This window comes from Mobula hypostoma, chromosome 15 (genome assembly GCF_963921235.1).
Source record: "Mobula hypostoma chromosome 15, sMobHyp1.1, whole genome shotgun sequence".
NCBI lineage: Eukaryota > Metazoa > Chordata > Chondrichthyes > Myliobatiformes > Myliobatidae > Mobula > Mobula hypostoma.
The window spans coordinates 51,365,390-51,389,801 of NC_086111.1; the positions used below are offsets into that span (position 1 = coordinate 51,365,390).

At 40.9% G+C, this 24,412-nt stretch overlaps 1 protein-coding gene across 7 annotated transcripts in view; it reads right to left on the reverse strand.

Annotated features, from left to right (window-relative positions):
- The window catches only part of flnbl (filamin B, like), a 177,240-nt gene that overhangs the window by 106,575 nt on the left and 46,253 nt on the right, over positions 1–24,412 (reverse strand). The gene's annotated exons all lie outside the window — the stretch shown is intronic.

Sequence of the window (24,412 nt, forward strand, 5' to 3'; positions counted from 1 at the left end):
TATTAGTTATGTCAAGAGCTAAAACCACACAGTGGTATTTACAGATTTAGTATCTAGTTTTTGTACAAATCTAACAAATCTCCAAAAAAGGTGCTTTATAAACAAAACAGAAATTATCCAGAAAGGCAAATACAGTTGGCTTAAAGAAGCAAACTTCAACTGGAGGAGTTTGATAGTCAAATAGTAACATTTGAGAGGCATATAGATAGACACACAAGCAAGTAAGGAATGGAAGGACATAGACAATGTGTACTTTAAATTGGTACAGCTATTACAGGCCAGGGGGCCTGTTGCTTTGCTGTACAATTCTGTGTCTTAAATAAGGACATGCAATTCCTCCTGGCTTCATTTACTATTAGCAAAGTCATAATGTGATGGGGTGGGGAGATGCCCCAAATACTGGAATTTTGGGACAAGGAGATTGCAGCAATATTAGCAGCACTTAAACATTTTAAATTTAAACATGAGGAAGAGGATATCAAAGTCAAATGCAAGGCAGTCAGAGAGCTGGTTTCCAATATGGATTACCAGAAGGAATATGTTAGAATTGCCAAGCCTGGAAGCAGGCAAATAATTGAATTGAATTGAGTAAAGCATCTAATGATTAGACAGCTCAAAGAGCCTGGCAAGGACTCCTCCTATTCCACCCCCCTGATCCTAGCCTTCAAAATTTTATTCCCATGAACTGAATGCTTTTCCTTTGAAAAGGCCATTTGCTTAAGCTGCTTGGAGTTTGATATTCTGACACAATAACCTAATTTGATTTCTTAACATTAAACTTGTTTGCTCTTTTATCTGTAATCTCAGTTCCACTATAAAAGCATGCTGGTGCTCCCAAAAAAAAAATTGGAAGCACAAACTTTATTCTATACTCATGTTGAACATTGTACAATGTCGCTACTTTGAATTCCAGGCTCCTAGAAACCAGCACTCTGACCAGATTAATTGCTTGGCTGGCCCGCTGCTTTGAATAATTTGTTTTCCCTGTTTCACTCTGAGCTGCGCTTGTTTCTCACCGCACCCCTCCCACGGTACATCTCACATTTATGCACTGGTCACTTGCCACTAAATTAACAGTTTCCAGGCTTTCCAGTCCATTTTGTTGCACAGTTCAATGACATTCCTGTAACTGTATGCCACAGACAAAGCAAGCGCTTTAGCAGACAGCCAAGGCAGGGTGGAGACAAGCAGAGAGAGATGCAAGAAAGTTCCTGTCCAACAAGGTGCTGACAGCACAGACCATCTGTATTAACAGCACACACAGTACAGCCCAATGTGGGCTCTTTGGCCCATGTCATGCCAACCTATAGGAATCTACTCCACTATCAATCTAACCCTTCCCTCCTACACAGCCCATAATCCTCCATTTTCCTCTCATCCATGTGCCAAGAGTCTCTTAAAATATCCCTATTTTATTAGCCTATACCACCACCCCCAACAACATGTGACAGCCACATAAAACTCTAAAAACCTACGTCTGACATCTCGCCTAAACTTCCCTCCATTGATGTTAAGCAGATGTCCACTGTGTTCTCTTGCCGCCCCGGGAAAAGGGCACTGGGGAAGAGCAGCCAGGGAAGACAATGAAACTGGTTACCCATCTATGGTGAGTATGAGGGAATGAACCATTGCTTCAGTGTTAAATCGAAAACAAAAACACTGTTCAAATCTATTTGTCCAGTGCTGTAGTAAAGGGACCAAAGTAGAGCTGGATGTCAGTATATCACAATGATAGCTGTCCATCTAGGTGATGCTGCACATTTGAGATCAAGAATAAATTGTAAACAATTTAGAATCAGCAAGACAATAATAGCCAATGAAACACAACTAGTCAGAGGACGGCGATGATTCACTGAGATTTCAAGAGCTTCAGATGGTTGCAGAGTTGACATGCACCGAAGATTTCACCAGACTAAGAGGTAGAAAGAAATACAAACAAGGAGGCATTCATTTTTTTCCGAGCTTTGCTTCAGTAAAAAAAAAGTGGGCCAATGTTTTATAGAACCCAATTTCTCAGGTTATCCTTGTGTCTAATATTTACTCCAAGAACTTCCTTTGATAGATGGTAAGCTGCAGACTGATCATGCCAATTCTGCAGTTCTGGGACAATTAAACTGACCTCTTACCTGTGGATTCTAATTCTTTGTTTCTCCCTCTACTCTTCTCCATACAACTTTCAGAATCTTTGCTGGTATGATTCCAGGCAATTTGCTGTGTTTGATTTGGAAAACAAAGACAGACCAGATACAGGCTAATTGAAACATAATTGATAAACAGCACAAATCTTCAGCAGGTGCCTTTCTGCTTCTAATTAAATTGAAGTAATTTGATATTTAGTCTCTTGGTTCTTGCACCACACCAGCCAATGCACAGTTGTAGTAATCCAAGTTTTACACTAAATAACACCCCCACCAATGTTATCGAGGTGTGGAGTTTACACATTGTTTATCACCACATGGATAGCCACCCACATCCAAAGGTTTTGCAAGTTGTACCTTAAAATTAGCTACCCAATTTCCCTTGGGATCAATAAAGTATAGCCATCTATCTACTTCAAATTACCCTTATTGTGTACATTGATGCCAATGTGGAGACAATAGTTCGGGGGTGGGGAAGAATGGGGAAAACTGGGAATCCTCCTAGTCAGCATAGATTAGATGGTCTGAAATGGCCTTCCATGTTAGGAATGACACACACAGATGAGGGATTAAAACCAGTTTTTCCCTGAAAATGCTGCCTGGAGCTGAATAAACACACAAGCAAGATACTCCCACACTGTATACTTTAGAGGGCAACTACAAAACAAATTGGACAAGTGCAAATTTGCAGTTGCTAGGGATGGGTTTGTAAGAGGCTGGCAGATAATAGTCACATGCAAGGGTTTCAAATATAAAGCACATGCTGGCAGAAATACCCACGTATCCAGTAAATCTGATGGCAGAGGTTCTTTACTGAAGATATTTTTGCAATACAAAAACAAACTTATTTTGTGACTAATAATTGTGTGAAAAGGGAACCCATTAGGATCACTTGGTAGAAATCAAACTGAAATTCAAATTGTGGCTGTAGGGTGGAGACTATGCAATAATGACAATTGTGCAAAGCCACTTTAATACACAAATAGTTTTATCTCAAACTCCTGCCTGTACAGTTACTTCAAAACCATTCCAATGTTGGCACAGCAGGTGGAGTCGGTATTAACATTCCAATAGCAAGAGTGATGAAGTATTCAATGGCCAATTCATGAACTGTTCATCTGTGACCTGTTCACCCAAGATAAACTGTTTCATTGCAGTTGAGGCCCTCCCAAGAAAGGAAGCATTGTACCTGACAGTAGTAGTCAACCAGAGATTTGACTACAAACCCATACATAGGCCCCAGTCTAACAGCCAACCAATGAAAGGAAACAGAATTACCCTTGCCCATATTCAGCGGTCTAAACCAAAACAGGGCAGGACTCTGGCTAAGAGAAAACTAGTGTGACTGGTTTTCATTAGAGTCCAAACCTTCTGGCATTACAAGCCAGTGATTTTGCAGTGATGAAAGCTCTAATCGCTCCACAGTAGTAATTTGTCCATGTGATCACTTAAAAGTAGCCTCCTCTCCAGAATCTCTGCACAATTTAGGAAATTTAAGTTTTATTAAAATTTGCTTTGCATAACAATTAAAATTTCAACAGGGGCAAGTCAGGGTCCCAAATAGCAGAACTGGAACAGAACTGATATGACAACTTGGAGACAGCTCGTATCTAAATAGAAAAATGTTCAAGTGTTTTTTTTTTCTAATCTACTGTCTAATCTGCAATGTTTAAAGCCATTCACAAATGATAAAGTACAGATATCCACCAAATGGCAGAATATGGAAGTGTTCACCAGCATCGTTGTGTTAATCTCTTCCCCAAAAATCAAAGCAGAATTAGATGGCAAAACACAGACCCAAATGTTGGCTTCTTTCGCACAATGCACTGTACAACTTGATCCATCTCACATTTTTAGTTTTATGGCATCTAAAATAGTAAAAAACAGGAAACATATTGTTTTGCTTTAATGGAATGCCAATTTTCCTCAAGAACAGGACGTAAAAAAATGTCAATGAACAAGTCACTTAAAAAGTAGAACTTCACCTCCAAGTAGAAACATTTGTTAAGACCAAGGTTAGTATGGGGCAAAGTATAAATTTCTCCACAGTATTGCCCAAGCAGCAATGTACTCACTCCAAGCAGATTGAAAATACTTCATATTTAGGCTAAATGTCTGGACTTTTTGCACCTAGAGTGTAAACAAAATGTTCAAAGGGTCCTTTCTCATAGCTTCAAACTATTCTCAGATGGACAGCAACTCCAAAAAATATCAGCTTATAGTAACTTAACTTTATAACCTAGCCAAAGAATCCACTTAGTCCCAATGATTTGATAACTACAGTACAATTTAGACGGTACAGCAGATGCTTTCTTGTTTTATTAACTGCCCGGTACCAATTACACAATCTATTTTAACCAACGGGATTTGACCAAGTACAACACTAACTGTACATGCCAAGACAACATTGCAAGGGCAGTTTCAGAGACACAAGTTGTGACATGCTTTAGCAGTGTTACAGGTGGTAGAAGGGTTGAAAAGAGCCACAGGCCCCAGCAACTTTGGATGACAATGTTTCTCAAAACATTAAGCACCACCTCCAGATGGCCAAGCCTTTTAAAGCAGGTGAAGTTTAGTAACTGAATTCCATCCGATGCCAAAACAGCTTGTTGACTGAATGTTGGGAGAGGTTCACTGAAGCCAGATTTCCTTAAATACAACATGCATGCACCCTGATGGTCCATGTTGCTAGTCGTGTCACAAATTTGTAGAATTTGACTACCCACCGCAATTTCCAAACTCAAAATATTTTCAACAAGCCAAAAAAGTCTTCTTAAAGTCCAGCCTGTACTTGACACAGAAGTTGCAGCTGATTTGACCTGCTTGAACACAATGTGATTGTACAGTCAACTGAAGCTACAATGTCATAGAACTACAAGTTTGAGGAGCCTTGCCAAAACGCTCAATGGCAGAATGGTGAACTTGTATACAAAATAATGATTGACATAACCAGTTCAAATAATTGGACTGTCAGAAAGCCCTAGAGATCTCCTTATTGTGAATGGATTGAGGAACTGCCACTCCAAGGCAGTTATACATTTTAGGAAGAAATCTGCTACCAGAGCTCAGTAACCTGTACTGTACTGTACCTGTACTGTAGTTCATTACATCAGCAGAACATTGAGGAGGCTGCACCAATGAACCAACTAAGTGTAACCAGGTAGTTAAAGTAGTCAATGCATATCAATCCCATGAAGAATGGCCCAAGATTATTGTCTTTTACACAACTCCTGTCAAAGTCTTTTTTCACAATTATACACAAGGCAACAGAAAGTGCAGAAGACAAATTAAAAGGTAAACAAGGAGAACCTGGATCTCCCATTAATGTTGGCGTTACAAGCTATTATTTTTCTCCAATCACGTAATATTTCGATATAATAAGAAGCACCCTAAAATCAAAAAAAAATTACACAGTGTCTCAGAATACTGTTCACTTTATTGCATGGCTGATTCTTAATACACCAAGATTCCAAATACAATGGATGCCAGTTAGTTGGGATATGTCAGGACCAGTACATTTTGGCCCAATTAGCCAAGTTTCATGGAAATAGGTAGAACTTTATAGAAAAGGCAAACAACCACTTAACTGAGTAACAAATTACATATTTAAATGAAATACAGAACAAGTAAGAACACTGCAGCACCATAAGACTGATAATAATCCTGTGATGGAGAAATTCATCTCATGTACGATGCCGTGTTCTTTTGATTGACTATAAATGAACAAAATTAGCGCAGACACCTAGTGCAGATAATGGACTGCCTTCAGACAATACTTTTGAAGATTGCATCCTCCAAATCTTCATTGTAACATTCAAGATGACTGTCAATACCTTCAAATCCTTCAAAATTCCTAATCTGAAACAGTGAAATGGTTTCATTTTCACTTCCAGCTGCTTCTGGTATCTCTAAGCTTCAATGCTTGAAACCACAGGGAGCAATCAGTTTCGAATTGTCCTACTGCTCATTTCTCACCAACTAGTGACAAAAAAAACTTTAAAAATATTATCGCATGCAACTGATGCGGTTTAAAAATTGTTCACTCTAAGCACAGTGTAGACCTAACGGCTGCACAATTGCACATGACTGATGCTAGTTAGAAACTGCTCAGCATAGTGTCCCAAAAAACAAAGGAAATCCCAGCTATTTTCTCAATTAGTTTTTGTTCTTTAAGAGTTATCCCAAATAAGCAGCTGCCTGATTAACCGATGGCCCAATTTACCCAAATCCACTGTACTATAGATTTGTTGGCATGGTTGGGAGTGGGTGGGTGGGTGGGTGGGGGGAGAAAGGGAGATTTGCTGTTTAAAGCCAACTTGCACATTGAAAGATGCAGCAAAAGTTCGGTTCACCCTTTATCTAACAAAAATCATACAAACTTTTCAACAGTTGTAGTAGTTAAAAGTTCTGCCAGCAGCAAATCATAGATTAAAAGATGAGAATGAGTGCGTGTTGAAGACGTAAACACGAGGACAATAGCTCTTTTCAGTTTAAGTCCCAACACCAGCTTTAAGACAGGTATTTGACAGGTCCAAGTAGCATTCCACTGAAACTGTCCAAAGTGCAAAAGGAAAGTTGAGAATTTAACATCTGCATCCTAAATATGCAGAACGCCACTGGCTTCACAAATAATCCACAAACCATCAGGTGGCTGTAAAGTTCAAGCTTCGCCAAGCACAAAGGCAGATCATAAATCAACCAGTTTAAAATTTGTTTTTGTTCAATTATTCTGAAGGGCAGTCTGATGGAATGTGAACGGGATTTAATGAAGTTGGGACCAACTCTGGCAAATATGCACATTTCAGGAAAGAGTACTCTGGTTTTAGCATGTACTGTATTTAGTTTCATCTCCAGAGAGCCTATAACTAAGCACTGGTATTTACTACTTAACCTCAACTGCTTAGGAAGCCTGTTTAGAAACCAGAGGCAATTTTAAGTAGGAATACTTTGTTAAAAGGCATCTCTCCTACTGGATGCTATTGCACAAATATTACATTAAAACACACCCATGAAACTGGAATATGGCAACGATCGTGAAAGCAGGTTTAGTGAAATCGGGGAATAGTTAGCAAAACAATTCAAAGAGTCAATTTCAGTCCGTAAACATTAAAAACACTGATGTAGCAGAGAGGCAAATACCACTTTTAGTTGAGAGACACACAAGTACTGTCACACCTTAAGCAAGTCACACAGCATCCACTTCTCCAGACAGGGATTTTATTTAAATGGGGTGGGGTAAATACCTGGTAATCTCAGTTGGATAAAGCAAGATTAAACCACACCAAGCAGCAAACAACATCTTCCTGCAAATCTCATTGTGACCCACTTACTCTTTGCTGCAACGACAAGTTACACAAGGTATTATATTACAGCATTTTGGCAATGTAAGCCACTTGAAAAAACGCACGGTTAGTTTTGCAGACAGAGGTGGGGAGGAAAAGAAAGCAGGCAAATTCCAATTGCCATTCAATCCAAACCAGGTCAACTCTGACAAAGTATATAGCAAGTCAAACAACATTGTAGGAACACTCACAGCAAGAGGACAGGGATGGATCAGTGCTGATTCATGGTCTCCTTCAAGATCAATTTACAAAAAAAAATTTGAACACATGCAAAGGAGTAATAAAAATACTTTTACCAGAACAGAAAACAATTCTTTAACCTCCAGAACAGACTCAAACTGCATGAAAAATGCTGCAAATTGTGGTGTTTGCAGCAAGTGGGAGTTTTAGCAGTACAGTACTAGTGTATAATCAAAGTACCAAGCCTGTAATATGCTACAAGATCAAATTCTAATTATGGTGCAAGTAGGAACAGAGACCTTTCCCCACACCTAACAGAGCTCTTACATGCAAGTTGCCAGAAAACAAGATCCAAAGCAGCAAAATGGGGACTACATCCCTTGAAACCAAGTTTATCTAGCATTCAAATTAGTATCAAAAATGTTGGTATTCAATAATAAAGACAATTCCTGAATCAGAATCACTATCACTGGGATACGTCATGAGAGTCATCCAGCAGAGAGATAAAAAAAAAGAGGAAATATGGCAAATGGCACCCTTGATTAGACTAGTTATGTAAATAGGCAAAGGACAGGTATTTAAAATGAAACTAACATCACATGAATGTTAATTTCTCTTCAAGTTGAAAGTTCTCCACAAGAGACAAAGAAACATTCCTACATTACACAAATACAGGTCACAGTAAGCCAAGAAGCTGACTTTCAAACCAGCTATTTAAAAAAAATACACGAATAATCAGGTGACCCCCCCTCCCCCATGCACAGCAAGAAGGAGACTGACCTCATATGTGTGTGTGTGTTTGAGAGAGTGGGAGTCAGAGTGGGAGTTCATTTATATTATTCAGCATTACTCAAGTACATAAACTTAATAGCATTAATTTCATGGATTAAAGATGTTCTTCTCCACATAGCACAGGTGTCCCCCGCTTTTCAAACATTCGCTTTACGAAACCTCACTGTTACAAAAGACCTACATTAGTACCCTGTTTTCGCTTCCAGAAGGTGTTTTCACTGTTACGAAGAAAGGCAGCGTGCGTCCCAAGCAGCCGCTCTGCTCCAGATTTGGAATGGCATTGCTTAAACACGTTGCATTGAGCAGCCGTTAGCAAGATGAGTTCTAAGGTGTCAGAAAAGCCAGAAAGAGTAAGGGTGTTACACTTAGCGTAAAACTAGACATAATTAAGCGTTTCGATCGTGGTGAACGAAGCAAGGACAAAGTGAGTTTGGCTTGTGGAAGTTGACAAAGATGTTGAAGAGGTTTTGGCATCCCATGACCAAGAACTGATAGATGAAGAGCTGATGCAATTGGAAGTGGAAAGGATAACAATCGAAACCAAATGCAACGGAATGCAGAAAGTGAAGCAACTGCGTGAGATTTTCGCTGCAATGATAAAGTACGACTTTAATTTTGAAAGGGTACGTAGGTTTAGGGGATATTTGCAGGATGGTTTGAGTACTTACAGACAACTGTATGATAGAAAAATGCTCAAGGCTCAGCAGTCAAGCAAGCCTTCCACATCAGCCACAGCAGACAACGAACCTCGACCTTCGACATCGAGGTGGGCAGTCATAGGAGAAGATGAGCTGCCTGCCCGGATCGACGATGAGATGACACCCCCGTGTTCCACCACCCCAACACCCAGGCCCCAGACAGATACTGCACCGATTCGCGAAGAACGCAGCGGTAGCCAGGAAGCACACAGCACATCGTTAAGAAAAAAGCCAAAATAAACATGCTAATTAATTAGGTGCTGCCTAGCACGTAATTGTTGGCCCAGATCAGAGGCCATGCAATCGGCAATCGCCTCTGATCTGCGCTGACATTTACGTGCCGGGCAGCACCTAATTAATTAGCATGTTTATTTCGGCTTTTTTCTTAACGATGTGCTGTGTGCCTGCCAGCTACCGCTGCGTTTTTCGCGGCAACGTATCGGGTCGGCGACCCAGATGGTGGGGACCACTGCACTACCCAGCCTGCGATGACTCAGTCTAACACACCATCATCAGTGTGCTCGGCGCTGTTTTCCCGATTCCAGTAAGTGATACTACACTGTACATACATTATTTCTACTTTATATAGGCTGTGTATTTTTATGTGTTATTTGGTAGATTTGGCAGCTTCATAGTTTAAAGGTTACTGGAGAGCACATTTATGCCAACAGCGCTTGCGTGAGATTTTTTGCCGAGAGCGCTTCTGCAGGCAATCGTTGTAGAGAAGTATTTCTACTTTATATAGGCTTTGTATTTATCATATCATTCCTGCCTTTACTATATGTTACTGTTATTTTAGGTTTTATGTGTTATTTGGCATGATTTGGTAGGTTATTTTTGGGTCTGCGAACACGCACAAGATTTTCCCATATAAATAAATGGTAATTGCTTCTTCGCTTTGCAACGTTTCGGCTTACGAACCGTTTCACAGGAACACTCTACCTTCGGATGGCAGGGAAACCTGTACTGGCGAGACTTTACTTCAGCGTTAAACATTACATCAGCTAAATCATAAATTTTATGTTTTGGGGAAATACATGCTGGAAACTGAAGCAAAAACAAAAATTTAGTTGATACCAAAAAAAATACAAGCAGCAAACTCCACAAATACCAAAGGTGACACCAGCACGTGTTATTTAAGCAATTAATCAGAATCAGATTTTATCACCAGCATGTGTCATGAAATTTGTTAACTTAGCAGCAGCGCAATGCAATACATAACGGAGAGAAAAAGTAAATCAATTACAGTATGTATATTAAATAGATTAAAAATAGTGCAAAACAGAAATAATATTGAATAAAAGGTGAGGTAGTGTTCAATGTCCATTTAGGAATCGGATGGCAGAGGGGAAGCAGTCGTTCCTGATACGTTGAGTGTGCACCTTCAGGTTTCTGTACCTCTTCCCTGACAGTGAAAATGAGAAGAGGGCATGCACTGGATGATGGAAGTCCTTAATAATGGACATCATCCTTGAGGCACCATTCCTTGAAGATGTCCTGGATAGTAGGGAGGCTGGCCAATTTTACAACTTTCAGTAGCTTCTTCTGGTCCTGTGCAGTACCCATCCCCCCCCCCACCCCATATTGAGATGCAGCTCTTCTACAAATACTTCATGACATTATTAGACTATTCGGCCCATTACAACCATGTTAGCTCCCAACAGAGCAATCCCATTGCCCTTTTCCTCATTTTCGTGCATCTCTGTAACCACGTGTCCATTAACTCCGATTATATCGTGGCGTAATCTCACAGCAGCCAATTTGCCCTTTGGGATATGGGATGAAATCAAATCAAACGGGAGATTCAAAGAGCACAGGGAAAACAAATGCAAATAGTACATATTAAACGACCATGAAACAACATCAACAACAAACACCATATAACACTCCGTTAATAATGACTGCACAAGCCATAAGGAACTAGGAGATGGATTTCATGGCTTCACTCTGAATAGCACAAATCACATCAAACTGAAGGGGTCAAAAAGATAGGAACTAAAATTCAGAGTGTTATGGTAGTCACAAGAATTGGGAATGCCATTGACATATTTGAGCGGTTTCACCAATCTTTTCTCTGTCTCAGGATAGTGTTTCCAACCTCTGACATTAGGCTAATGAATTGTAGGCTGATGAGTGCAACAACACTTGGATTGAGGATATTGGCTTTCTTGTCCTTCAAATCAGTTTAGAACAGACTAGTGCAGCACAGTACAGGCCCTGTTGCCCACAATGTTGTGACAATCTTTTAACCTGCTTTTAAGATCAGTCTAACCCTTCCCCAATAGCCCTCCACTTTTCTTTCATCTATTACCCATCTAAGTCTCTTAAATGTCTCTAATGTATCTGCCTCTACCGCCACCCTGATAGCGCATTCCACGCAGCACCCAGTATATAAATAAAAAAATCAAGTCTGACAATCCCATGTACTTCCTCCAATCACCTTAAAATTATGGCCCCTCATGTTGGCCATTTCCACCCTGGCTATCCGTTCTATCTATGCTTCTCATCTTGTACACCTCTACCAAACGACCTCTCATCGTCCATAGCCTTATCTCATTCAACCTTTCCTCATAAGACATTCTCTAATCCAGACAGTATCCTGGTAAATCTGCTCTGCACTCTCTAAAGATTCCAGATCATTCTTATAATGAGAACTGAACAGAATATTCCAAGTGTGATGTAACCAGAGTTTTATGGAGCTGTAACATTACCTCATGGCTCTGGAACTCAATTTCCCCAACTAATGAAGAGCAACACTCCACAGTCCTCCTTAACGACCCCATCAATTTACACTGGAACTTTGAGGTATCTATGGACATGGGTCCAAGATTCCCCCATTCCAAAGCACTGCATTCATGCCATTACTGCCTTCAAGATCACTTGAAGTATACCACTTCATGATTCTCCAAATTGAAATCCATCTGCCACTTCTCAGTCCAGCTCTACATCCTGTTGTAACCTAGAACAGTCTACACCATAACACCAACAGCCATCATATCATCTGTAAAGTTACCAACCGGCCATTCACTGCCTTCATGCAAGAGCAAAGCTCGCAGAACACCACTGATCACAAATGTCTATATAGAATATGTTACATCTACTGTCACCCTCCACTTTCTGTGGGCAACCAGTTCTGAATCCATGCAGCAAAATGTTCATAGATCTCATGCCTTCTGAGTTTCTGAACAAGTCACTATGAGGAATCTTGTCAAATGCTTAATAAATTCCATTTATACTCAGAGTGATTTGTCACATCCTCAAAGACATCACTCAGGCTCATGAAGCACGACCTGACCTCACAAAGCCATGCTGACTATCCCTAATCAGACTCTGCTTCTCCAAATGCTCATAAACCCTGTCTCTAAGAATCCTCTCCAATAGTTTGCCCACCACTGACGCAAGACTCACTAGTCTACAATTCCCAGGGTTATCCCCATTATCGTTCTTGAGCAAAAGGAATAACATCTGCCACCCTTCTATCTTCTGCTGCTACTCCTGTGACCTGCAGGGATGCAAAGGTCATTGCCAAAGGTGCAACAATCTCTTCCCTCGCTTCCTATAGTCACCTGGGGTCAATGCCATCCAGTCCCAAGGTGTTATCTATCCAACGTTGTTTGAAAGATCCAGCAAAATTTGGTAGATTTCAGAGACAACATCAGTCATCCTTCAGTGCTTCAAGATGCCTTAGAAGCAGGTAATTAATGAGATAAAGGGTAACAAATATTTTGAATTCAATTTTGTGATGCAGAAAGTGGATGCATTTGGTACAATCTTCCAACATATTAGAATGTTAAGTCAGGAATCGAAAGGCTAAGTGTGGTGGAACTAATGTTGAGTTGTGTATACTCCAGTGCATGGAATACTGTAGGAAAGGCAGATAAGCTTAGGGCGTCATCAGCACGTGGAATTATAACACTGTAGCCATTAGTAAAGCCTGGTTGCAGGAGGAGCCGGATTAGCAGCTCAATGTTCCGGGATTCCGCTGTCTTAAACGTGATGGAGCGGAAGGGATTAAAAGGGGAGGGAAGTCAGGGAAAATGTCTCGGCAGTGCTCAGACAGGCCAGAGTGAAATGCTCATCTAGTGAGGCTATCTGGGTAGAACTGAAGAATCAGCAAGGGATGACGATGTTAATAGATATTATAGATCACTCAATAGCCCATAGAATTTAGAAGAGCAAGTTTATAAAGAGATCGTGGACTGTTGCAACAAAAAAACCGTAAAAGGGTTTCATGGGATTGAGTTTTGTCAAATGTGCCCTGGAAAGTTTCCTTAATCAGCACATAGAGATCACAACTAGAGAAAGTGTGATACTAGATCTCCTGGTAGGGAATGACTCAGCAGGTGACGGAGGTTTGTGTAGGGGAACACTTTGCATCTAGTGATCATAATTTCAACATAACTATGAAAGAGGATGGATCTGGTCTGAGATTCTAAATTGGAGAAAGGCCAATTTTGATAGTACCAGAAAGGATCTGGCAAGTGTGGATTGGAACAGGTTGCTTCCTGACAAAAAGGTATACATGGTAAGCAGGAGGCCTTTAAAAGTCAAATTTTGAGAATACAGAGCTTTATGTCCTTGTCAGAATAAAAGGCAAGGGTGACAGATTGAGGGAACTGTGGTTTGAGAGATACTGAGACCCCTGTAAAGAAAAACAAGGTGTACAGTAGTATAGGCAGAAAGGTGCGAGAGTAACATTTGAGGAGTGCAAGACATGAATGAGGAACATTTAAGGAAATCAGGAGACTACATGAAGGCATGAGGGTGCTCTAGCAGAAGAGGAAGGAGAATTCCAGGGGTTTCTGCAGATATATTAAGAGCAGAAGGACAGCAAGAGACAAAATTGGTCCACTTGAAATCAGCGCAGAAATTAGAGCCAAAAAGAGATGGGGGACTTCTTAAATTGACTTTTATTCCACTCCCCCATCAGTATTTACTCAGGAGACAGACAGAGTCTATAGAATAGAGGCAAAGCAGCAGTGGGCTCATGAACCATATACATTTAGAGGAGGAGGCATCTGCTGTCTTGAGGAAAATTAGAGTGGGTAAATCCCCAAGACCTGACAAGGTGTTCCCCGGACCCTGTGGAAGGCAAGTACAGAAACTGCAGAGGCAATTTAAAATGTCCTCAACCATGGGTGAGGTGCCAGAGGACTGTAGGATAGCTAATGCTTTTCCATTGTTTTAGAAAGACTCCAAGAATAAGCCAGGGAATTATAGGCGGTGAGCCTGACATCAGTAGTGGGAAAGTTATTGGAAGGGATTTCTAGGGACTGGATACACAAGTATTTGGGTAAACAGGGACAGTTTAGGGATAGTCAAAATGGCTGTGTGTGTGGTAGGTTGTGTCTAACCAATGTTATAGCGTTTTTCCAGGAAGTTACCAGGAAAGTTGACAAAGGCAAGGCAGTAGATGTTGTCTAGGTAGACTTTAGCAACGTATTTCACAAGGCCCCAAGGTGTTGTCACAAGTCTTACGTACACAGTAGAACACTGAGGAGTGCAGTAGAACAGAGAGATCTGGGAATACAGATCCATAATTCCTTGAAAGTGCTGTCACAGGTAAATAGGGTCGTAAAGAAAGCTTTTGGCACATTGGCCTTCATAAATCAATATACTGAGTACAGAAGATGAGATATTACGTTGAAGTTGTACAAGACATCATTGAGGCAAGATTTTGGAGCATTGTGTGCATTTTTGGTCACTTACCAACAGGGGGAAAGATGTCATTCAGATTGAAAGAGTGCAGAGAAAATTTACAAAGGATGTTGCTAGGATTTGAGGACCCTAAGTTATAGGGAAAGGTTGAATAGGTTAGGATTTTATCCCCTGGAGTGTTGAAGAATGAGGGGAGATTTAATAAAGGTATACAAAGTTATGAGGGGCATAGATAGGGTACAGTGCACAGTGCCTATAAAAAGTATTCACCTCCCCCCTTGCAAGCTGTCATGTTTTATTGTTTACAGCATTGAATCACAATGGATTTTATTTGGCTTTTTTGACACTGGCCACAGAAAGTGTGTCAAAGTGAAAACAGATCTCTATAAAGTGATCCAAGTTAATTACAAATATAAAACAGAATAATTGATTGCACCAGTGTTCACCCCCTTCAAGTCAGTACTTAATAGATGCACCTTTGTCTGTGTGGTTAAGTCTCTCTCTGCTTTGCACATCTGGACACTGCAATTTTCCTCATTCTTCTTTACAAAACTGCTCAAGCTCTGGCAGATTGCATGGGTATCATGAGTGAACAGCTCTTTTCAAGTCCAGCCACAAATTCTCAATTGTATTGCAGTCCGGACTCTGACTTGGTCACTCTAGGACATTAGCTTTGTTGTTTTTAAGCCATTCCTATGTAGCTTTGGCTTTATGCTTGGGATCTGTTGTCTTGCTGAAATCAAACCTTCTCTCAAGTTGCGGTTTTCTTGCAGACTGCACCAGGTTTTTCTCCAGAATTTCCCTGTAATCTGCTGCATTCATTTTACCCTCCACTACCACAAGCCTTCCACAGCCTGCTGCAGTAAAGCATCCCCACAGCATGATGCAACCATCACCATGCTTCATGGTAGAGATGGTGTTTGGCTTGCACCAAATGTAACATTTGTCTGATGGCCAAAAAGCTCCATTTTGGTTTCATCAGACCATAGAACCTTCTTCCAGCAGACTTCGGAGTCTCACACATACCTTCTGGCAAACACTAGCCAAGATTTCATGTGAGGGTTTTTTCCTCAACAGCAGCTTTCACTTTGCCACTCTCCTATACAAATGCAACTGGTGAAGCACCCAGGCAACAGCTGTTATATGCAGTCTCTCCCATCTCAGCTGCTGAACTCTTCCAGAGTTGTCATACGTCACTTGGTGGCCTCCCTCACTAGTCCCCTTCTTGCAGTCACTCAGTTTTTGAGAACAACCTTCTCCAGGCAGATTTACATCTGTACCATATACTTTCCATTTCTCGATAACTGACTTAACTACAATACCAAGGGATATTCAGTGACTTGGAAATTTTCTTGGAAATTCTCCAGACTTGTGCTTTTCAATAACCTATTCTTGGAGTTGCTTCGAGTGTAATTTTGTCTTTATGGTGTAGTTTTTGCCAGGATACTGACTCACCAGCAGTTGGACCTTCCACTCACAGGTGTATTTTTACTGCAATCAACTGAAACACCTTGACTGCACACAGGTGATCTCCATTTAACTAATTATGTGACTTCTTAAACCAATTGGCTGCACCAGTGATGATTTGGTGTGTCATATTAAAGGGGGTGAATACTTATGTAATAAATTATTTTGTGTTTTATATTTATAATAAACTTAGATCACTTTGTAGAGATCAGTTTTCACTTTAACACAAAAGTGTCTTTCTGTTGATCTGTATCAAAAAAAAAGCCAAATTAAATCCACTGTGATTCCATGTTATAAAACAATAAAACATAAAACTTCTGGGGGTGGGGGTGAATACTTATTATAGGCACTGTAAATGAAGCAGGCTTTTTCCACCGAGGTTGGGTGAGACTAGAACTAGAGATCATGGGTTAAGTACAAGTGGTGATTTTTTTTTTTTAAAAAAGGACTCCCCCTCCCGCCCCCCCCACTCAGAGGGTGGTGTGAATGTGGAACAAGCTGCCAGGATAAGTGGTGAATGCAGGTTCGATTTCAACATTTAAGAGAAATTTAAATATTGGGTTGGGGACGTACATGGATGAGAGAAGGGTATGGAGGGCAAGGTCCTGGTGCAGGTCAATGGGACAGACAGAGAAAGAATTTGGCTTGTTTCTGGGCTATGGTGTCGTATGACTGACTAATCTAAGAAAGTCTAGTGTGGAGATTCACATTTAATACTACTGAGAAACTAACATGTAACACTGGGGAAAGAAATAAAATAAACAGTAGTAATAAACAGAGTCATCAAATAGCTGACTAAGTTTTGGTGTTTAATGGCATAGTGCAGGGGTCCCCAACCTTTTTTGCACTGCGGACCGGTTTAATATTGCCAATATTCTTGTGGACCGACCAACTGGTGGGGCGGGGGGGGGAAGGGGGGATTGGAAGAGATATTCAAGTAGGATTGCCAACTTTCTCACTCCCAAATAAGGGACAAAAGTAGTAGTGAAATATGGGACACTTGTGTTTACCTTGAGAAAGACTACCATGACCGTGAAGCCTTGCATGGGCACCTGTGTGCGCATGCATGTACGTGCCGATTTTTTTCCCTACAAATTCGTTTTGGCTTAATCTTTCCAATTCTGTTAAGTGAAACTACACTGTACATACATTATTTCTACTTTATACAGGCTGTGTATTTATCATATCATTCCTGCTTTTACTATATGTTAGTGTTAATTTAGGTTTTGTGTTATTTGGTATGATTTGGTAGGTTATTTTTTGGGTCTGGGAATGCTCAAAAGTTTTTCCCCATATAAATTAATGGTAATTGCTTCTTCGCTTTACACCATTTCGGCTTACAAACGGTTTCATAAGAACGCTCTACCTTAGCGGGGGAAATACAGGACAAGGGCGGTCCCGTATGGGACAAATATATAGGATGTCCCGGCTAATACGGGATAGTTGGCAACCCTATATTCAAGTTCAACAGTGCGTGACAAGGAATGAGGAAAGGTGCAGCTGACTCATATCGTTTCCTCGCGGTCCAGTTGGAGACCACCGCTTTAGTGAAATGGGAAAAACAATGATTTGGTGATCAAATGACTCCATGTTTTTAGAACATGAATTATATGACATTGTAAAGTTTATAATCTCATTTCCCCAAGAGTAGAGCAGATTGAATTGAACATGGACATTCATCTGCACTAAAATCTGTACCTTCATACAAGTAAAATATTACCTATGGGTAGTGCAACTAGGAATGCTAGTCCAATAAAGATAAAGGAGCAAGAGAACAAGATGCCAAAGAAACTCAGTGAGCTGAACAGCTTCTGTACAGGGAAATACACAGTTGACATTTCCGGTCGCGACCCTTAAGTGGACTGGCAAAACAGAAGTGTTTTATATGAATGGGGCTTTGGAAGACTACATTTTGCAAGGAACACATATAAAAATTGCTGGTGAATGCAGCAGGCCAGGTCGCATCTATAGGAAGAGCTACAGTCGATGCTTCGGGCCGGACCCTGTGTCAGGACTTTGGGTCTCATTTAAGAATAACTTCACTTGGCAGAAGCGCAGAGAAAGTTCAACAGATTGCTTCTTGGCATAAAGGGGTCATCTTGTGGAGAAAGCCTGAGACAGCCAAACCTCCACTCACTGGAGTTAAATAAATGTTGAAGCTGGTGGGTGGAGGTAGGTGCAGGGGAGGAAGAACAAGAATTGACAGGGCAAATGCCAAGCAAATATTTAGAACCTGGAGGCAACATTGGAATAAGAGACTGGCCATGTACGTTGATGTCTGACGTTCAAGGATCATAGCTATTAAGTTTAAGGCAAGAAGAAATGGAATTTTGGCTAAGAGCAGCTAAAATGTTGAGTGTAAACAAAATATCAGATCAGATAGAATTCAGAACACTAAATAAACCCAGTGCCATATTTCAAATGTTTTAATGGATTGATATTAATCAACCTAGCTGCATTTACTTTCAAGGCTAGCAGAAACCATGTGCCCATTTGAGCATATCAAAACAGTCCAATGTTTTGATATCTGGATGCCCATTCTTCCCCCCTAAGCCTTCTCCACCCAAAGCTAGAAGCCACAATACAAGACTGAAATCCTACACTTTACTATTACTACAACCTGTGATGCTAGACTCAACATGCAGCAACACTGGATAGGTTTTAAGAGTTGAAATTCAAAATACTCTACAGTAATTCACCCTTAAAAGCTTCCCCTCAAAGGCAAATGAATGAATTTTTTTTTAAAAAAGAATATAGTCATGCATTATATGTTTACCCAGACCACTCTTAAGAATGCATCAATCTTCCGTGATGATCAGGTACAGATTATTGGGCCAGATTTTGTCATGCGGCAAGGCTGTTCTTTAAAAGTATAATACAAGATACTGAAGTGTCTGCCTGATGAAACAGCAAACCATGCCCATGCAGATACCCAACGCAAGAAACCAAGAGTCCACACTGGGATGAATCACTTTAAAGGAGGAAGATGCTAATTAACAGAAGCACTGTGTAACTAACAATCGAAAACATGAGGAAGTGTACCCGCCTTTGCAGCTTACTTAACCGACTAATGAGCATATAGTATTGCACTCAAAAGCCACAGACTGCTTTCATTTAACCAAAGATCCGAATATTAATATTCTTTTTCAGTCCCTGTTCAAAGTACATTTGACCACTTAAACTGCATCTTCAGAATCCTTTGTATGCAAGGAAAATTTAGAAAAACAAAACTTTAGTTGTATGAACTCTACAAATTTTAAGCATGCTTGAAAAGGGAGAATAACACTACACCTATATAAATCCCCATTGATTCTGGCAACCCTGTAATCCGTTTTGAATGCCGATGCAAGAACCCCCTGCAAGGCATCATGCCCTGATGGAGTACTGTAGAGGGTACTGAAAATCTCAGTACTGAAAGACATCTGCAACTTCTCACTACTGTGGTTGGAGTTTCCCAGCTGCCTCAAGAGGGCAGGAACCTTACTATCACCAGGAGAAGGGCAAGCTATTACCCAGTAGCTGTCAGGTCTACTGTAATGAGGTGCTTTGAGAGGTTGCTCACGGCTGGAATGAACTGCCTGAGCAAGGTCTTAGACCTGCAGCAATAGTTCTACAGCAGACAACAATCTCACTGGCTCTCCACTCTGCTTTGGAGCACAGACAATAGCAAAAGATACATCAGGCTGCCATCTCAGTACGAATCAAAATGCTTTAAAATCTGGACTTCTGCACCTCCCTCTTGAACCTGGATCTTAAACTTCCTTATTGGGAGACTGCAGTCAGAGAATCAGTAATTACATCTCTTTGCTGACAATCAGAGGATGTGTGCTTCACCAGCTGCTCTAGTCATGATTTCATGGCTAGGCGGAGTTCAAACACCATCTATAAAATTGCCAATGACCCAACTGTTGCTGGTAGAATCTCAACAGCAAGGAGGCATATGAAAGAGAGATAGATCAGCTGGTCAAATACTGTTGCAGCAACCTCTCACTGAACGTCAGCAAGACCAAGGAACCAACTGTGGACTTCAGGAAGGAGAAGTTGGGAAAGCACACACCAGCCCTCACTGAGGGGTCAGCAATGGAAAAGGGGAAACAACTTCAAGATCCTGGATGTCAGCATCTCAGAAGTTATCTTGCGCAACAAACATTAATGAGATCGCTAAGGAAGCACTCTGGTGGCTCTAATTCATTAGAAGCTTGAAGAGATTTAGTATCAAGGCTCTCAAAATCCTATTGAGGTACAGTGGAGAGCATTCTGACTGTTTGCATCACAATCTGGTATGGAGATGACAATGCACAGGACTGCAAAAGGCTGCAGAGGGTTATAGACTCAGCCAGAGAGCGTCTTCAAGAGGTAGTGCTTCAAGACATCCATTAAGGACCCTCAAGACACACACAACATTTTAGCAATAGCTTCAACCCCTCTGCCATCAGATTTATGGATGTTCCATGACCATTACTTCATTATTCCTTTTTCGCACTATTTTTCTAACCTGCAGTAATTTTTGCCTCGCACTATACTGCCACAAAACAAATTTCATGACACAAGTCAACAATAATAAACCTGATTCTGATTCTTTCCCAACAAAGAGACACCATATTTACAACATCCTGACTTGGGACCAGTTGCCACATCAATGCTTTGGGTTTTCCACCTGCACAACCTGTAGATGCAGCAAATAGCTTCCTTCAACATGCACTGCTTTCCAGATTTCAGCTAGATAAACTAGAGCTCACACTCAGAACGGTTTGTTGAACACCCAGCAGCAGGTACCAACATTATAATCTCATCCAAGGATACTCAGCTAGCCACTTCCTCAATGACAAAATACAACAATAGATTTACAGACTAGATTTCCTGCCCTTATGCTTTTCACATAGAGTTAGAAGAATCTTGCAGATATTCACCTCTTAAAAGTCACATCTCCAGACTAAAGCCCATCTTTTTGTAACTGCAAAGTAATTCTAACAGGTGGGTTGCTCCGAAATGTACAAATGTTCTGTAGTACCTTCCCTCTCTTCCAATTTACTTCGTACCAGATAAAGTAATTCCACACCAAGTACAATGGCAACCTTACTCTCTGCCTCAAATGATGTGAAATATGAGGGGACATGGTTTTAAGATGCTTGGAAGTAGGTACAGGGGGAAGTCAGAGGCAAGTTTTTTGATACAGAGTGGTGGGTGTGTGGAATACACGCTCAGCAACAGTGGTAGAGGTGGATACAATAGGGTCTTTTAAGAGACTCTTAGATAGGTACATGGAGCTCAGAAAAATAGAGGGCTATTCTAGGCAGTTTCTAGAGTAGGTTAAATGGTCAGCACAACATTGTGGGCCGAAGGGCCTGTAATGTGCTGTAGATTTCTATGATTCTATGAAATATGTTGCTGATGGCAGATGAAAATGTGATCAACTTAATTAGGTGTCAGATTACATCTGCAGTTATATGGTGCAAGCTAGGGTTACAGGTCCTCTCTAGGTTATGACAGGGCCCCTTTTCTGTGAACTGCTCATCACCCAAACAGTTCTCAAGTCAGAGATGCAGCTACCTGGCAACAATTTTAACTAAAGCATAGACCAAGGTGTAGTTAAACCATGGTGTTCAACCCAGCCATTTAGATTTCTCTGCAAGGTGCCAATGATACGGCTGCAAACAGTTCCCTCACAGGTAGTGGCTGGAACCTTGCAGCAACCAACAAATCCCATGTCCTAAGTGTTCATGTGAATGAGCTGTACACATTAGGCACTGGTAACTCAGAGAGGACTTCAATTCAACTCTCACACCACCAGGTCTAACTCAAACTTTGATCAGCTCTCCTGACTCCTTTTTGATCAAAACACATCCAACTAATTCATTGCTTAGTCTGTATCACCTTCATTTTAAAACCAGGGAAGTGGAACTATATTAATTTAGGCTCCAAAGTCCTACCTGAGCAAAATTACATCTATAGGTACAAGAGAACAACATTTCAAAAGCTTCTAACTGGAACTTGCTTCTTTTAATAAGTGCAGTTTAAAACATGCACTTAGTGCCACCAACTCCAAACCATGCATTCATATTACAGGCTAGACCCAATAATACACTGACATTCCTCAATAAAATGCTGTCCACCCCGCCTCCCTTTACAACAGAAACATTATGTATCCCATATGGGCTCTCAAACAGCAGGAGTTAAGTAAAGTAGGAAAAATTACTTTTACCCCACTTTCAGCTTGAAATAGTATTCATATGGTGGAGTAAAAAAAAGTGAAGATGCAGCAAAATGTACAGGATCTCAATAGATCAAGCAGATTCTATGAAGGAAATTATTTGTCCACGATTTCACTCCAAACCATGCAACTATTCAGGTATCCAAGCAACATCCATACCAAACAGAAACCTAGTGCATCAGAGCAACTAATCACTAACTGTCTCTCACTCCACAGATGCTGCCTGGCCTGTTCAGCATTTCCAACCTTTTGGGACTACCAACGGGGTTCGAGCACAAAAACAGAATTCAAGAATCAACATGCTGAAACTTTGGGGGTCTTAAAGGAGACAATCTGATTTGTTCTCCTTTGCTCATGAAACGCTTACTGCAAAAATTCCACATGAATACACGTTTGTCCCCTTGATGTGGGAAAAAAATTGTAATACACCAATTGGACAACAATTTTTCCATTGCATGGGTGATGTTCACAATTGGTTTCTCAATTGACCAATAGCAAATGACAAATGTACAGATAGCTAATCCCAAAAAGTAGACATTATGTGTGTAACAAAGTGTACTACAAACCAGAAAGATGAATTCTCATTGAGAATAACTTGGAAGGTTATCAAGTAAAATGTAGTACAAAGGAGATCCTGAAACTAGAAGATCATAGGGAGTGGCTGTCATGTTAAGTATGCTATGTAACTCTGAATCACAGTCACTAACTAGAGGAACATTACAATTGCTTTATCCTTTAAAGGACAGATGCACATCAGCAGTTACAGATCTGGATGAAAAGTGCATCCATGCTAAATACAAACCCTCACATTCCACAAATGCTTCCTGGCACAACCCAATCCAAGTGTGTTCCAAAAACTGCACACAAGCACTGCCATACACTTTATGAAAAGCTGGATGAGGCAAAATGGAACAGCTTTGTTTTACCCCTGACACCTGCAGCTCAAGGCACCGAGTAGATACAAGTGACATGTGTTCCAGCTGATTAATAAAGTAGCAATATCGATGTGCTGATCCCTTCAATAGGCGCAAAGCTGCAAGTCGGTTAAGTGGTAAAAAGCAAAGCCCCTCCCCCCATTTATTTGACACTCAGGTTCGAATGAGGATGGTAATGAAGCTTTTCACGTGTTGTGTGAACATTAAAAACTGCTGAATGTAAAGCACCAGAATGGTGTAAACATTGTTGTTTTGTATCAATTGATCTCAAGTACCAGAAAATGATCCTACACACCAATCAACACAGGTTCAGGTATTTTATGTGCAGACCTACAAACGTCTGTTTTAAAAGCACACAAAATCATTTCAGCACTTCGGAACACCAGGTTTTGAAGCTCAGTGAAAGAGCAGAGCTTTCCAGGGTACGCCCGCCAACTAATGTTTAACTGGACATTCATATTGCTCAACAGGGCATTTAAAAAACCATTCCAGCCAGAATGATAGCAAACAGAAACAAACTAAGGCTCGAACTAGTCTGCTAAAACGAAAGTTCAGTCGCCACCTAAGCCAGGGGCTCCCGCCAAAATTAATACCCCGGAAAATAATCCTCACTACACGAGATGCGAAGAGATCACCGAGGGTGGAAAATACGGGGCTTTTTTGTAAATGCAGTTACACAATTGGAAGTACGAGTTCTGAGTGCGGGTGACCCAACCCACCAGGGCGTGAGGAATCCTCGGTCTGTGTCAGAAACCAAAGGCACCACACCCTACTCCCGATCAAAGGCTGCAGATAGAGAGAACCTGTACTGGAATTATGCAAACGACAAGCAAGAAAAGAAACACAAGGTGTTCTTACTCAAAATTGGTGCTCACTTGTTGATGCGTCTGGGTCGAAACTGCTTTCCAAACAGATCAACGAGGAAAAGCCCTGACCTTGTTAATTTACACTTTGGACTGCCAAGGCTGTTTAACTGGGACAATCGGACTTG